The sequence below is a fragment of the Quercus robur genome, chromosome 3 (genome assembly GCF_932294415.1).
Source record: "Quercus robur chromosome 3, dhQueRobu3.1, whole genome shotgun sequence".
NCBI classification, from domain to species: domain Eukaryota; kingdom Viridiplantae; phylum Streptophyta; class Magnoliopsida; order Fagales; family Fagaceae; genus Quercus; species Quercus robur.
The window spans coordinates 1,849,079-1,861,708 of record NC_065536.1 but is presented as its reverse complement, the minus strand read 5'-3'; the positions used below and the strand labels follow the sequence as shown (position 1 = coordinate 1,861,708).

Here is a 12,630-nt window from a genome sequence, read left to right as displayed (position 1 = left end):
TGGTCCCCCAAGACATTGTCTTTGCTTGAATATATGCCATTGGTATAACAAATCGGAAAGCAAATTATGGAGAGAGATCACAACTTTTATTTTTTGTGTTTCTCATGAAAAAAGTATATGGGAATTTTTTTTTTTTCCAAAATTTGGTAGGTTGTGGTTGGGAAGGACTATTGAGAGTTGGAGTTGTTTGTGACGATAAATGGGTCATGAATGTTTTTAGGGTTTGACAAGTTATTTGACAAGTTGTTTGTTACGTTGTAGCTATTGCATATATTCACCAACTATAGGAGCTAAGGTCCCAAATTTTACATAATTAATTTTTGATTTGTCCCAATGAAAAATTATGTATTTCTTTTAATAATTAAAGTACTATACAAAGGACAAACAAAGGGCTTATGATATTGTATGTATTTAAATTAGGGAAAAGTTAAAAAAAAATAAAAAAAAAAAACCCCAAGGCATTTACTATTTTATTTATTCATTTTACCGTTTCATTAGTTCTGGTGAACAATGGCATTTTACTTTATGTGGTTCAGATTTGTTTGCTAACAAAACACTCTTTTCTTTTTTTTTCTTTTCTTTTCTTTTCTTTTTTTTTTTGTAAGTGCTAAGTCCACAATATTTTCTCAACACTTTTCTAACAAAACATATTTGGTAAGTTTTATTGGTTCTAATTTGAATCCACAACTTATTTTATGTTTTTGCCCACTCATAATAACCTACCATTTAAGATTTATCTTTTTCTTTCAGTGACAACTTATTCTTACCCTACTTATTACCAAAATAACTTTAAATGTTTACTAGCCTAAAATATCTTTAAATTTTACTGTGCTAAAAAACATAAGCTTAAATATTAAGTGAGCCCAACTGCAAATCCTGTTTCTCCTCATCTCAAAACTAGACATAGCATTGGCCTTTTTTCAAAACCACCTATTATGCAAGTTTAGGCATTATTTTTAGAGATAGTCATGATTCTCCTATTATAGTCCATACTAAATTAATTCCTTGCCAAGGAAACCCATTGTAGATGGCTACCATGCTCTATTGAGTGTTACACTCCTATCACGAACTATGGATCAGGGATTTGATTGTGGAGCTTGCCAACTCACAGTTGCTAGCATCAATTGGGTTGCATGAACCATGCTTGAATGAGATTTTGGATGTGTTAGAACAAATTCATGCTTTTTGTGAAATAGGCAGGACATATATCCTATAGGATAGTTTCTAGACTGTGCAATAAGTAAGCGCAAGCATTGGAGTTCTATCACTTTTGAATTTTTTTATTAAAAAAAAAATATATATATATATATATATATTTAGAATGTTTCATAAATATTTCATTTTTGGAATTTTCCCGTGCATCGCACGGGTTAGCGACTAGTTAAAATAAAAGGAGGTTCATTTTAAAAAAGTACTAGAGGTAAGTCAATCCCTAAATTTATAACAACGTCTCATTGCTTGAAATGTGAACAAATTAATCAAGATTAATTTTGTTAATTCAGTGGGATTATACTAAACAGATATCTTACTAACAATGGAAGATGATTTTTTCACGTATTCTTAATTTATTTAATATTGAAAGATAAATTCTACTAAATTTAATACAAAGTTGACTATATATAGATAATCTTTAAAATTTAAGACAAGTAAACAACATCAAGTTCCATTTTGATAGATAATTTAGTTGAAAGGTATTAAGAAATAAGTTATTTTGTGTTTTTTCGAAAATTTATTCATATTTAATAGATGCTAGCTTGGATTTGCGTGAATTTGTTTATTATTGTTCATGTTTGACTGCCCTCCTTCCCCAATATCCCCACCCCCCAGGCGCAACCCCCCCCCCCCCCCCCCCCCCTCACAGAGTTCAAATCATGGTTCTGTCTGATAATTTGCGTTAAAGAGTTATTTCACGAATACCACAAAATCTCACAAGAAGTTAAAATGTAAGTCAAAATAAGATAAAAAATAAAATAAGATTCACTTGGACCCATCACAATTCAAAACAAACTTGTTATGAAAATGCCCTCAGATTTTGTTGTGCCTATAAACTTTTTGTTTCTTAAATGGTAAATTGAGGTGGGTACAATTGTGATTTGTTAGGCAAATCAAGTAGTGTTGTAAATTTTTGTTGTTTCCATTCCTGGACGTTTTGTATTCAATTACATATTACTATGAGAATCTAATTACGTGTACCCCAAGTATTCTCTCATAGAGTTACCTTTCACTAATGGTATGGAGTAATTAATAATTAGCACTTCAAAAGTAAAAATGATGTGATATATTACTATAGCACCGTAGCAATGTGATATATCATATATTTTCTTCTTACATAATAGTAAGTTTTACTAATTAAATTTAGAGTGAGATTTTTATTCATGTTAGAGGAGGGAATACCATCCCATTATGCTATGAGAATTTCTAATAATTTTCAATTGGTATGAGGGTTATAAGAAAATTTGAGCAAAATTGGTAAATACTCTTAATTTTAAAACTATATAACAAAATATCCATCTTTCAAAGTATTTAGCAAAATGACCCTATTTTTAAAATTCGATTTTAACAAAATCGAGTTACAAGAAGAACCCGACAATAACAATGTCAAGTTCTATACATATTTTGCTACAAGAGTAGTACAACATAATCAGTTCAACTATGTGTTCGTAAGTTATCAACATGCTCTATGGCCATGGTAGAGAGGTGTTAGCAGCCTTAGCTTACCGGTTTAGGAATCAAAAAACCAGCAAATAAGTTGAATATTGTGTAGAAGGCTGAGGACAAGATGGCAGCTAACATGGCATTTGGTGTCAATGACACATGTAGCATTCCCAGATAACTGAAGTACAGCAATGAACAAAATGTTGCATAGAAGAACCAGAAAACCTTACAAGCCGATCCATAATATCCAATCATTGGATATGTGATTGTCACAAAGATAGCAGTTTTGATGAATAAATAGGGAACTTCCACTATCACCTACAAAATTAGTGTCTAAACTATATAAGTTGAAGAAAATGGCAAACAATAGGCCCCCATCAAGAGCTTAACTTCTGCTCCCTCTCTTTCGATTTTTTGGATCAAATGGTGATAATGGGCTACAAAAGTAACATTAACAAGTAGAACATGTTAAAATGGTTGACAAAGATGAGATAGATTTCTCTCGAACATCGTTGTTAAGCAGCCCCATATTCCACTGCATATTCATGTTATTATTCTCAAAGATCTACTAAGAACTCAAAAGTACATAAAATTGAATTCATTTGACATCACTCATACATTCCTTTCAAGTCTATAATAAATTCAGTCTGTTCCAAAGAATATTATACCTACGCAATTGAATAGGCCCATGAAGAGTACATCCCTGCAAAATGTTTCCGATACATAACTGTTCGCTCTGTTGCGACATATTGTATAACTGCTGAGCAATTATTTATGCCCAAGACGATCACGGTAGCATCCATTGAACCAAATATATTTAATAATTCCTGTTGGTTATTTCTGGAGGAGAAAAAAAAAAGTGAGATACTAGCAAAAATCCTCCAAATATTAAAAAAAAAAAAGAATCTGTTCTTACAGATAGTAGTCTGTCTTAAGCAAAGCAAAGAACCAGAACTATAAGAATCATGTTTAAACAGACACTTTATAAGGGATAATCTAGTTGTACCCTTAATTACAATGCAAACTCAATTTGGACGAGTTTAGTTTAGACTAGTAATTTCAGATGTAATAAACATTTTTCAAAATAGAGTATAATCCCCAAATATACTGAAACCTACAAGCTGTTTCCTTGGTTCCAATATAGTATCCCAAAAATTAAAGATGATGCAAGTGAATGCAGGATACGCATCAAGTTGTATGCAGGACTCCTCCAATAAGCCAACTTCTTCTTCCATAGGCAAGATTTCAACTGTCCCCAAGTATTCTGTGAAAAGCGAGTAATAAAATGCAGATCTCTTGAACTAGGAGGTGGACTACTAGACTGCCTTACAAACTCTTTGTTTTTCCTGAAAATAGGACAATAGTAGGAGTTCATTCAAGGTTTTAAAGATACAAAATAAGCCAAATAAATATTGTTAATTGATTTCACACATATTAATTGGTTCTGAATTAGAAAACCAAATTTTTGACCTGGACTTTAGCAAAAGCTAGTTTGAAATAGTTGATACTCAATTTACACATCATACAGTCACAACTCAGACATATGGATGTGCATGGATTTTCATTATGAGCCTTTACTATAATTTCTGTGCAGTTGTCTTCCTCAGAATCAGTCACACTTTGGACATATGAAAATGACCATAACAGATTGCATATTGGGGTACCTCTATGTTTCTGAAAAGAAAAATCCTTGTATGCAAAAATGTTCCTTATAAACCTAGATCTGTCATATTGCTACATTTCGTTTTTATGTCCTAAACTTATAGGTCCCAGATATAGTGCGTGTTTTTATAATTGATCCCTTTGTCTAAGAGATCCCACTGAGATCAAGTAAGAAAGGACAAACATAATGCTAGGACATTCCTCCATGCTTTTCAGGAAAGGAAAAAAAAAAAAAAATGAAGCCAAGAAAAGGTTTGCATCTTTGGATATTATTATGTAATGTCAGGAATAACCTTTGGTAGAGACTCTGCAGCATTAGAGTTCAATTTGAAATATCCACATTATTTGACATTTACAATATTGACACCAATGACTATCCTAATTGAACTCAGCAAACTCACATATATAAAGCAGACTCCCTGTACTTCTGGGCAAAATCTACACCAAGTGCAGCTTCTACAGATGTAGAAGTGACCTCGAACATCCATGTTGCAGGGTTGTAATTATTTCTAATCTTTGGAACTCCCAGAATACCCTGTCAGAATAAAAGTTAGTAATGACAAGACTTAACAACTTAGCAAATATAGTATTACTAAAAAGAAAATAAATGCAGAACAAATGCAAAAGATAAATGAATTGCTATAGTAAAATGACCTCAAAATATTTTATAACACTACTTGTATGCTGTCCTAATGGTCCAGAGTATATCAGGCGTCCACCAGTTTTTAAATAGAACTAACTGCAAAAGCAAGGGATGTATGGAATATGTAAATCTTCTAGATTCAATAACAAGAAAAATGCTGCCTATCCAACACAAGGTCTCATATTCTCTTTTGGAATTAAGCTCACAAATTCATAATCTGGTTGCTCCACATCAGGGTACATTATTTACTCCATTGCAATCAAAAGTCAATCCACCTAAACCTTTTTTTAACTTGTGAGTGTTAAATTACTGATTCTCCCAAAATTTTAAGCTATTAGGAAATTGTGAATACAATCATTTAAACTATAATTCTAACAGTAAGCAATCGTGCATGTTTTATAAAGATTAACAGCACTCCAAGAAGCAATGGAACACACTCATGGTTTCACAATACTTACAATTTTCCTTTCAAAATGCTCAAATATTATATATTTTACCTCATCAAATGCTTCAAATATGTCAATACTTGGTTGATGGATGGTACGAAAAATTGTTCTTCCTGTATCAGCTACATTCTTTACTGCTTGTATGACTGTTGCAGCTGCTCTTGCATCCAAACCAGTTGTTGGTTCATCCATGAACATAATGGAGGGGTTGGCACAACTTTAGTTTTTGAATCTATCTCAGGAGACAAACGCAGCCAAGCAGAAAAGATGACTGATTCTTCTACAGTGATTTGAGGAGAATGTATATCAGCTTGTTCACAGTAACCAGATACCCTAACAAAGGTTTCTTGAACCTTGGGATAACCTCCAATCTTTATTTGCCCTTCAATATAGCCACTAGTCTTTCTTCCTGCTAAAACATCTAGAAGAGTGGTTTTCCCTGATCCACTGACACCCATCAATGCTGTTAGAACACCAGGCCTCAATGAACCTGTAATATGAGAAAGAAGTTAGTGTAAGGTTGAATTTATTCAACCATCTAATTGGCTTTATTCCGTGCCAAATTTGCTTGTAATTCAGCGTTTAGTAACCTTGTATTTAGGTGGGTTTGTTGTAAGGGTAGTGAGTGAGATAGAGTGAAGTTTGCTCAAGAGTGTGCAAGAAAACAGAGACTCGCGGCTGGGACTCGCGGGTGGCCTCGCGGCTGCAAGCCGCCAGAAGCTGCACACGTGCCAAGCATGCTGGAAGATGAACAGTCATGCTAGCTGGAGCACTACAGGACAAAACAGGACAACTGGCCATACGGTTAACTCGCGACTGGATCTCGCGACTTGGTCAAGCCGCGAGCCACCCCTGTTTTGTAAAACCTGACGTTTCACATTCCTCTCCCACTCCAGTATAAATACCCCTTTAACCCACGATTGAAAGAGAGCTTCCAGAGAGAATTTTGAGAGAGAAACCCTAAAGAAAAACCAGATTGCTTCACCCACAATCTCTACCTTAGAGTCTCTTCAAATTCCTCAACTCTCTTCCTCTCCATTGTCAAATCCTTGAGAGGCATTATACCAAACCTGGTTCTCACCATTATCATCTCTGTGAGACAGTTGTTTGGATTTCTGGGAAGCAGTTAGGAAGGAACCAATCTTCATTGGTTGATGCTATGGTATAGTAGCGGAATCCGGGAAGCTAGAAAAGAAAAAGGTTCGGCGCAACCTCGTTGGAGCAAGAAGCTTGGAGGGCTTAGATGCACTGGGTAGATTAGGCTTGGAGGGTTTATTGCTGTCCTTGTATCCCAACTGTATTTTCTAGTGGATTGATTACCGCTTGGAGGGCGGCGGAGAGGTTTTTCGCCGAGGTCTTCGGTTTCCTCTTCGATAACACATCGCGTGTTGTCTTTGTGTTTGCATCTTCCTTCCTCTCTATCTTTGCCTTTATATTATCTGCTGTGGTTTTATATTATTATGGCTTAGATAGTTTTTAACCAATTTCATATTATAGCATGTGTTAAGTTTCCGCACACTAGTTGTTTGACATATTGCTTGTATTGGTTAAGTTGTAATTTGGGGGTCTAAACGTTCAAAGGTGTTTTGTACACGTTTTTTAACTTTCAATTGGTATCAGAGCGGGTACACTTGTTGTGATTTAAATACCTAAGTGTGATCCTTAACCCCTTGTGTTTATTTGCCATGGATTGTGCTTTGTATGACTCTTTGCATGATTTGGTTGGTGATGAATGTAACATGCCACGTGTTTGTGAAAATGCCTCTATGAGTGTTAATCCTCATAAGTGTGATGACATGTTATTTGAATCTATGGGTGTTGTTGACAAACTCTTAAAGAAAAGTGCTAAGAAGTTTCAAAAGAATTTGAGCAAGTTATTTTGTGAAAATGATGATTTGGTTGCTAAGCTCAATGAATCCAACAAATTGGTTGTGAAATATAAAAAACTTGCTGAAGATTCTCTTGAAAAGCTAAAAGAGTTTGAATGTTTGAATATGGACTTGGATGCTAAACTTGTTTTGTCTAACAAACTTGTTGATGAGTTAAAATGTGAAAATGGGTCTCTTAAGATGCATGCCAAGTGTTTGATTGCTGAACCCATTGATAAAATGGATGATAATATGTGTTGCAATCATGTTGTGGTACCCGATCTTATGCCTAATGTGTATTCTACCTCTAAGGACAAATCGGTGTACGTTCCTCTACATAAAAGAAATCAAAATGTGGAGAGAAAGGCTGTTAAATCAAAGCCTCTGTTTAGGTCTCAACCTAAGGCTTTGGATGGATCTAAGTTTGTTCCAACTTGCCACCATTGTGGTGTGATTGGTCATATAAGACCTCAATGTCATAAGTTGAAGAGGGAACAAAACCATATTGCTAGATCCCTTCCCAAAAGGCCTAGTGGACCTAAACACATTGTGTGTCACCATTGTGGTGCCTTTGGTCATCTAAGACCTCAATACTCTAAGTTTCATGCTTTTAAAAGAATCAAAAGAAAAGAAAAACTTGAGCTTCTTGGAAGTTGTGCTAAAAAGGATAAACTGGATTTGAGTGATAATAGCATGTTGTTAAAGAAAGTGTTTAATGCTCTTAACTCCTTGTCTATGTGCATCTCCGGTTCTCATTCTTCCAACCCTCGTCTCACTTCTCATGAGACACTCATTCCAAACAATTGTTCTGTTTGGATGAGGAAGGGTTCCTATGGTTTAGCTTTTGCTCCTTTGGTCCTTGATCTAATTCTTTCGATCTTTGTAGGACCCTTCATGCATTAGATGCTTCATTGTCATTCATTTGTGCATCATGCATATCTTTATATGCATTGTTTTGTTTTTGTTTTGATCTTACTTTTATGTCTTTGGTTTGTGTGTGTAAAAATCCAAAACCACATAAAAAGTAGAAAATCAAAAAGTTTGATCGACGTTGTTGAGTTTTGTCTCAAAACTTGTTTTGCCTTGTACCTTTGTGCTAATGACTTTGTGCATTTTCGAGCATTACTTGTTTCTTTGCACTCATATCACTGTGGGAGAAATCTTGAAATCTATGTGATTGTTGTAAATAGATCTTCAAACTTGTCATGAATGATTAGTGAATGGTTATGTTGATCTTGAAACTTGCATAGACTTGTGTCTATATATCTTCCCACTCTTTATTTTTGTTTTTGCTAAGAAGAGCTCACCAAATGTAAATTTCCAAATGAAAAGAGATATTGAGCTGCAAAAGCCTGTCGCACATTCTAGTATTCGACTAGGAAAAAGGGTAAGCGACCTTATATTAAAGAGAATGTTTATTCAAAAAGCCAAAGGCTTGTTCATTAAAGTGAATTATCAAATATCACTCTCACAATGAGAGGTGATTGTCTCAAGAGATCAAAATGATCAAATATTATGGAGTCAAATGTAAAGCTCCAAGATATGTTATCAAGTTTTGTGGGAGGTCATATATACATATTTCTATAATTGAGATGGATCACTTGATCTAGTGCTAATTGTGTATGCCTTGGTTGAATTGATCATTGAAACTTCACATTAGACTAAGGACTATCTCATTGTTGATATCCACACACAACACACAAGTTTATGTTCAATAAATGCCATATTCATTTGTGTGATTATATTTGATGAAATGTGTTTTCACATGCTCAATCTTTGTTAATTCAAGCACAAAAAGATTTTTGAGTTTTTTAGGTGTTTTTGGAAAGTATTTTGTTAAAAAAAATCTGAAATTTTTCAAGAAACCCAGTTTTGCCCTGTTTTGGCGACTCAGTCGCGGGTAAGTCAAGTCGCGAGACTCAGTCGCGTCTTCGCGGGTCATTTTTGGCGACTTGTTCGCGAGTGGAAGGTCCAGTCGCGAGGGTTACTCAGAGATTTTGGCGGCTCAGCTCGCGACTCTCTCGCGGGTAGACCTTCCAGTCGCGAAAAACACTTAAAAAATTTTTTCAATCTTTTGTCTTTGAGTGTTTTGGCGGCTTGAACTGGCGACTTTGTGGCGACTCACTCAGTCGCGAATATCGCATTTTTTGCATATTGAGGGGTATTTTCAAAGTTGTTTTCAAAAAAAATTTCATTTTTCCCTCCTGCATCATTCTCTTTGTTCTTACCTTCATCTCTTACCCTCGTTTCTCCTTGACCCTTTGTCTATTCCTGACAAAAAGGGGGAGAGTATACTCTAAAGAGTATGTCGGAGTGTTTTGTCATTTCTATATGACTCTTGTGCACATCCTTAAGGGGAGAAATTCTATTTCTCATGCACATTTGTAGGGGGAGAGATATTCCATAGGGGAGATGCATATACCAAGGGGGAGAAGACATTTTCTTTATGTTTGTTTTCTTGTATTGCATCATGTTTGTGCTTTGGACATGCATATATCCCTATGCTATTGTGCTTCTTTGAATGCATGTTCGTATGATCATTTGCTTTGCTATGTGATCATTGTAGTCATTTCTATATGACTGTTTTGGTGTATGATCTAGTTGCTCACATGTTTCACATCATGTTTACTTGATCACAATTTACTTGTTACATTATACTTGTTCTTTTATTACTTGCTTTACCTTGAGGGTCTAATGTGTTTTGTGCAAGTGTTTCAGGTTACAAGTATATATGTTCTAAGTGCATCACAGCTTCTCATCATTTTGAAGGGGAGAAACTTTAAGCACTTTTAGTTTATATTGTTTAAGTTTTTATTCAATATAATGTGGTTTGTACCCATGTGCTTTTGTAAGCTTTTAGGGTTAATGTTTTATGCATAGTTTGTAGGCTTTATGGTATGTACCTTGCTTAGTGCAGCCTTTATGCTATGTTGGAATCAGTACTTTAATCTAAATGTTCTGCATTTTGGTTTATGTACTGTCACTCTTGTGCCCTTGTAGGATTGTTCCTAGATGCATATGCCTTGTGTGTTATGCATTGGTTGAGTGTTGAGCATACAAGTGTCTTGCCTTGAGCTTGTTAACTTGTATGTCCTTGTGTTCATTCCAAGTGTGAATGAGCACTGTGATCACTACCTTGTGGTGTTCACTTGGTTGATCAAGCCATGGTTTGTTTATTAACTCCATCTTTGCTTGATCACATATTGCCTGTTTCATATGCATTTATAATTTTCTGCTTACAATGATCATGGTGTATTGTTGTGTTTCAGGAGTATTATGTTCATATGATTCAAGTGCTTCACAGCTTCTAGAGTTAGGTGTGAGTGAGTTTTGTTCAACTGTTCCCAACTCACATGTTAAGTCTAGAGTCTGTTTTAGGGTTTTGTCACGGAATAGCCAAAGGGGGAGATTGTAAGGTTGAATTTATTCAACCATCTAATTGGCTTTATTCCGTGCCAAATTTGCTTGTAATTCAGCATTTAGTAACCCTGTATTTAGGTGGGTTTGTTGTAAGGGTAGTGAGTGAGATAGAGTGAAGTTTGCTTAAGAGTGTGCAAGAAAACAGAGACTCGCGGCTGGGACTCGCGGGTGGCCTCGCGGCTGCAAGCCGCCAGAAGCTGCACACGTGCCAAGCATGCTGGAAGATGAACAGTCATGCTAGCTGGAGCACTACAGGACAAAACAGGACAACTGGCCATACGGTTAACTCGCGACTGGATCTCGCGACTTGGTCAAGCCGCGAGCCACCCCTGTTTTGTAAAACCTGACGTTTCACATTCCTCTCCCACTCCAGTATAAATACCCCTTTAACCCACGATTGAAAGAGAGCTTCCAGAGAGAATTTTGAGAGAGAAACCCTAAAGAAAAACCAGATTGCTTCACCCACAATCTCTACCTTAGAGTCTCTTCAAATTCCTCAACTCTCTTCCTCTCCATTGTCAAATCCTTGAGAGGCATTATACCAAACCTGGTTCTCACCATTATCATCTCTGTGAGACAGTTGTTTGGATTTCTGGGAAGTAGTTAGGAAGGAACCAATCTTCATTGGTTGATGCTATGGTATAGTAGCGGAATCCGGAAAGCTAGAAAAGAAAAAGGTTCTGCGCAACCTCGTTGGAGCAAGAAGCTTGAAGGGCTTAGGTGCACTGGGTAGATTAGGCTTGGAGGGTCTATTGCTGTCCTTGTATCCCAACTGTATTTTCTAGTGGATTGATTACCGCTTGGAGGGCGACGGAGAGGTTTTTCGCCGAGGTCTTCGGTTTCCTCTTCGATAACACATCGCGTGTTGTCTTTGTGTTTGCATCTTCCTTCCTCTCTATCTTTGCCTTTATATTATCTGCTGTGGTTTTATATTATTATGGCTTAGATAGTTTTTAACCAATTTCATATTATAGCATGTGTTAAGTTTCCGCACACTAGTTGTTTGACATATTGCTTGTATTGGTTAAGTTGTAATTTGGGGGTCTAAACGTTCAAAGGTGTTTTGTACACGTTTTTGAACTTTCAGTTAGAGTCTTTTGCAGGAGCTTCCCCATTCTCTCATTTCCTGGAAGCCAAAAAGTAATGAAAGCAATTAATATAATGTCATGTAAACAGCTATCAATCCAGCAACTGCCAGAACTTTGTAAGAACTTAAATGTGATTACCAAAGTGGTGTCAACATAGTATTGCACATCTTGAAAGTCTAAGGTCAAGGGTGTAAAAGGTAGAACCATCCAACCTGTTAATTGGACATGGCACTGATTAAAACACTGGAGAAATATAGGTTAACAAAATATGGAGAAATAATATTAAGAACAAGAAAATGATCTAACCTTTATTTAGTTCTAAACTAGTCTGTGGTGGAGAATTTCTATATTCTACATCCACATGGGCACCATTGCATGAATCTTCACAGCTCTTAATTTTGGGGTGCTTTTCATGCGAGATAATGGCATAAGATGATCCAGGAGCTGAATGTTTATTAAATGAGGATGAGTCATCATCTATTGTTGCATTGCAGTTTACTCAATTATGATAACAATACAGTCAAACTTACATTTAAAGAAACTTAAGGCCAAGATACATCCGAAGTTGAATAATATTGTAAATCCAAGTAGTGCACGAGTGATTTCCAATAAAAATATCCACCAAAGTTTAGCCCAGGCTTTCAAGTATTTCTCTTCCTATTGTTGTGTTCATGGACATCATCTACATGCAGGAAAGGAAAGCAAACTTAGCTGGGTGTTAATGTCAAAGTTAATCAAAGAAATGACAAGCTATTGGCAGGTTTGTACCAGTATTGATACAAATGTACAATAACAACAAAGCCTTAGTCCCAAATTTTTTGGGGTCATTCGTGAATCCTCAACAAGAT

The 12,630-nt window shown here is 35.8% G+C and overlaps 1 pseudogene; it reads right to left on the bottom strand.

Annotated features, from left to right (window-relative positions):
* Positions 1-3,323: 3,323 nt before the first annotated feature.
* LOC126716513 (pleiotropic drug resistance protein 3-like) lies at positions 3,324-5,903 on the bottom strand (annotated as a pseudogene).
* Positions 5,904-12,630: the final 6,727 nt, after the last annotated feature.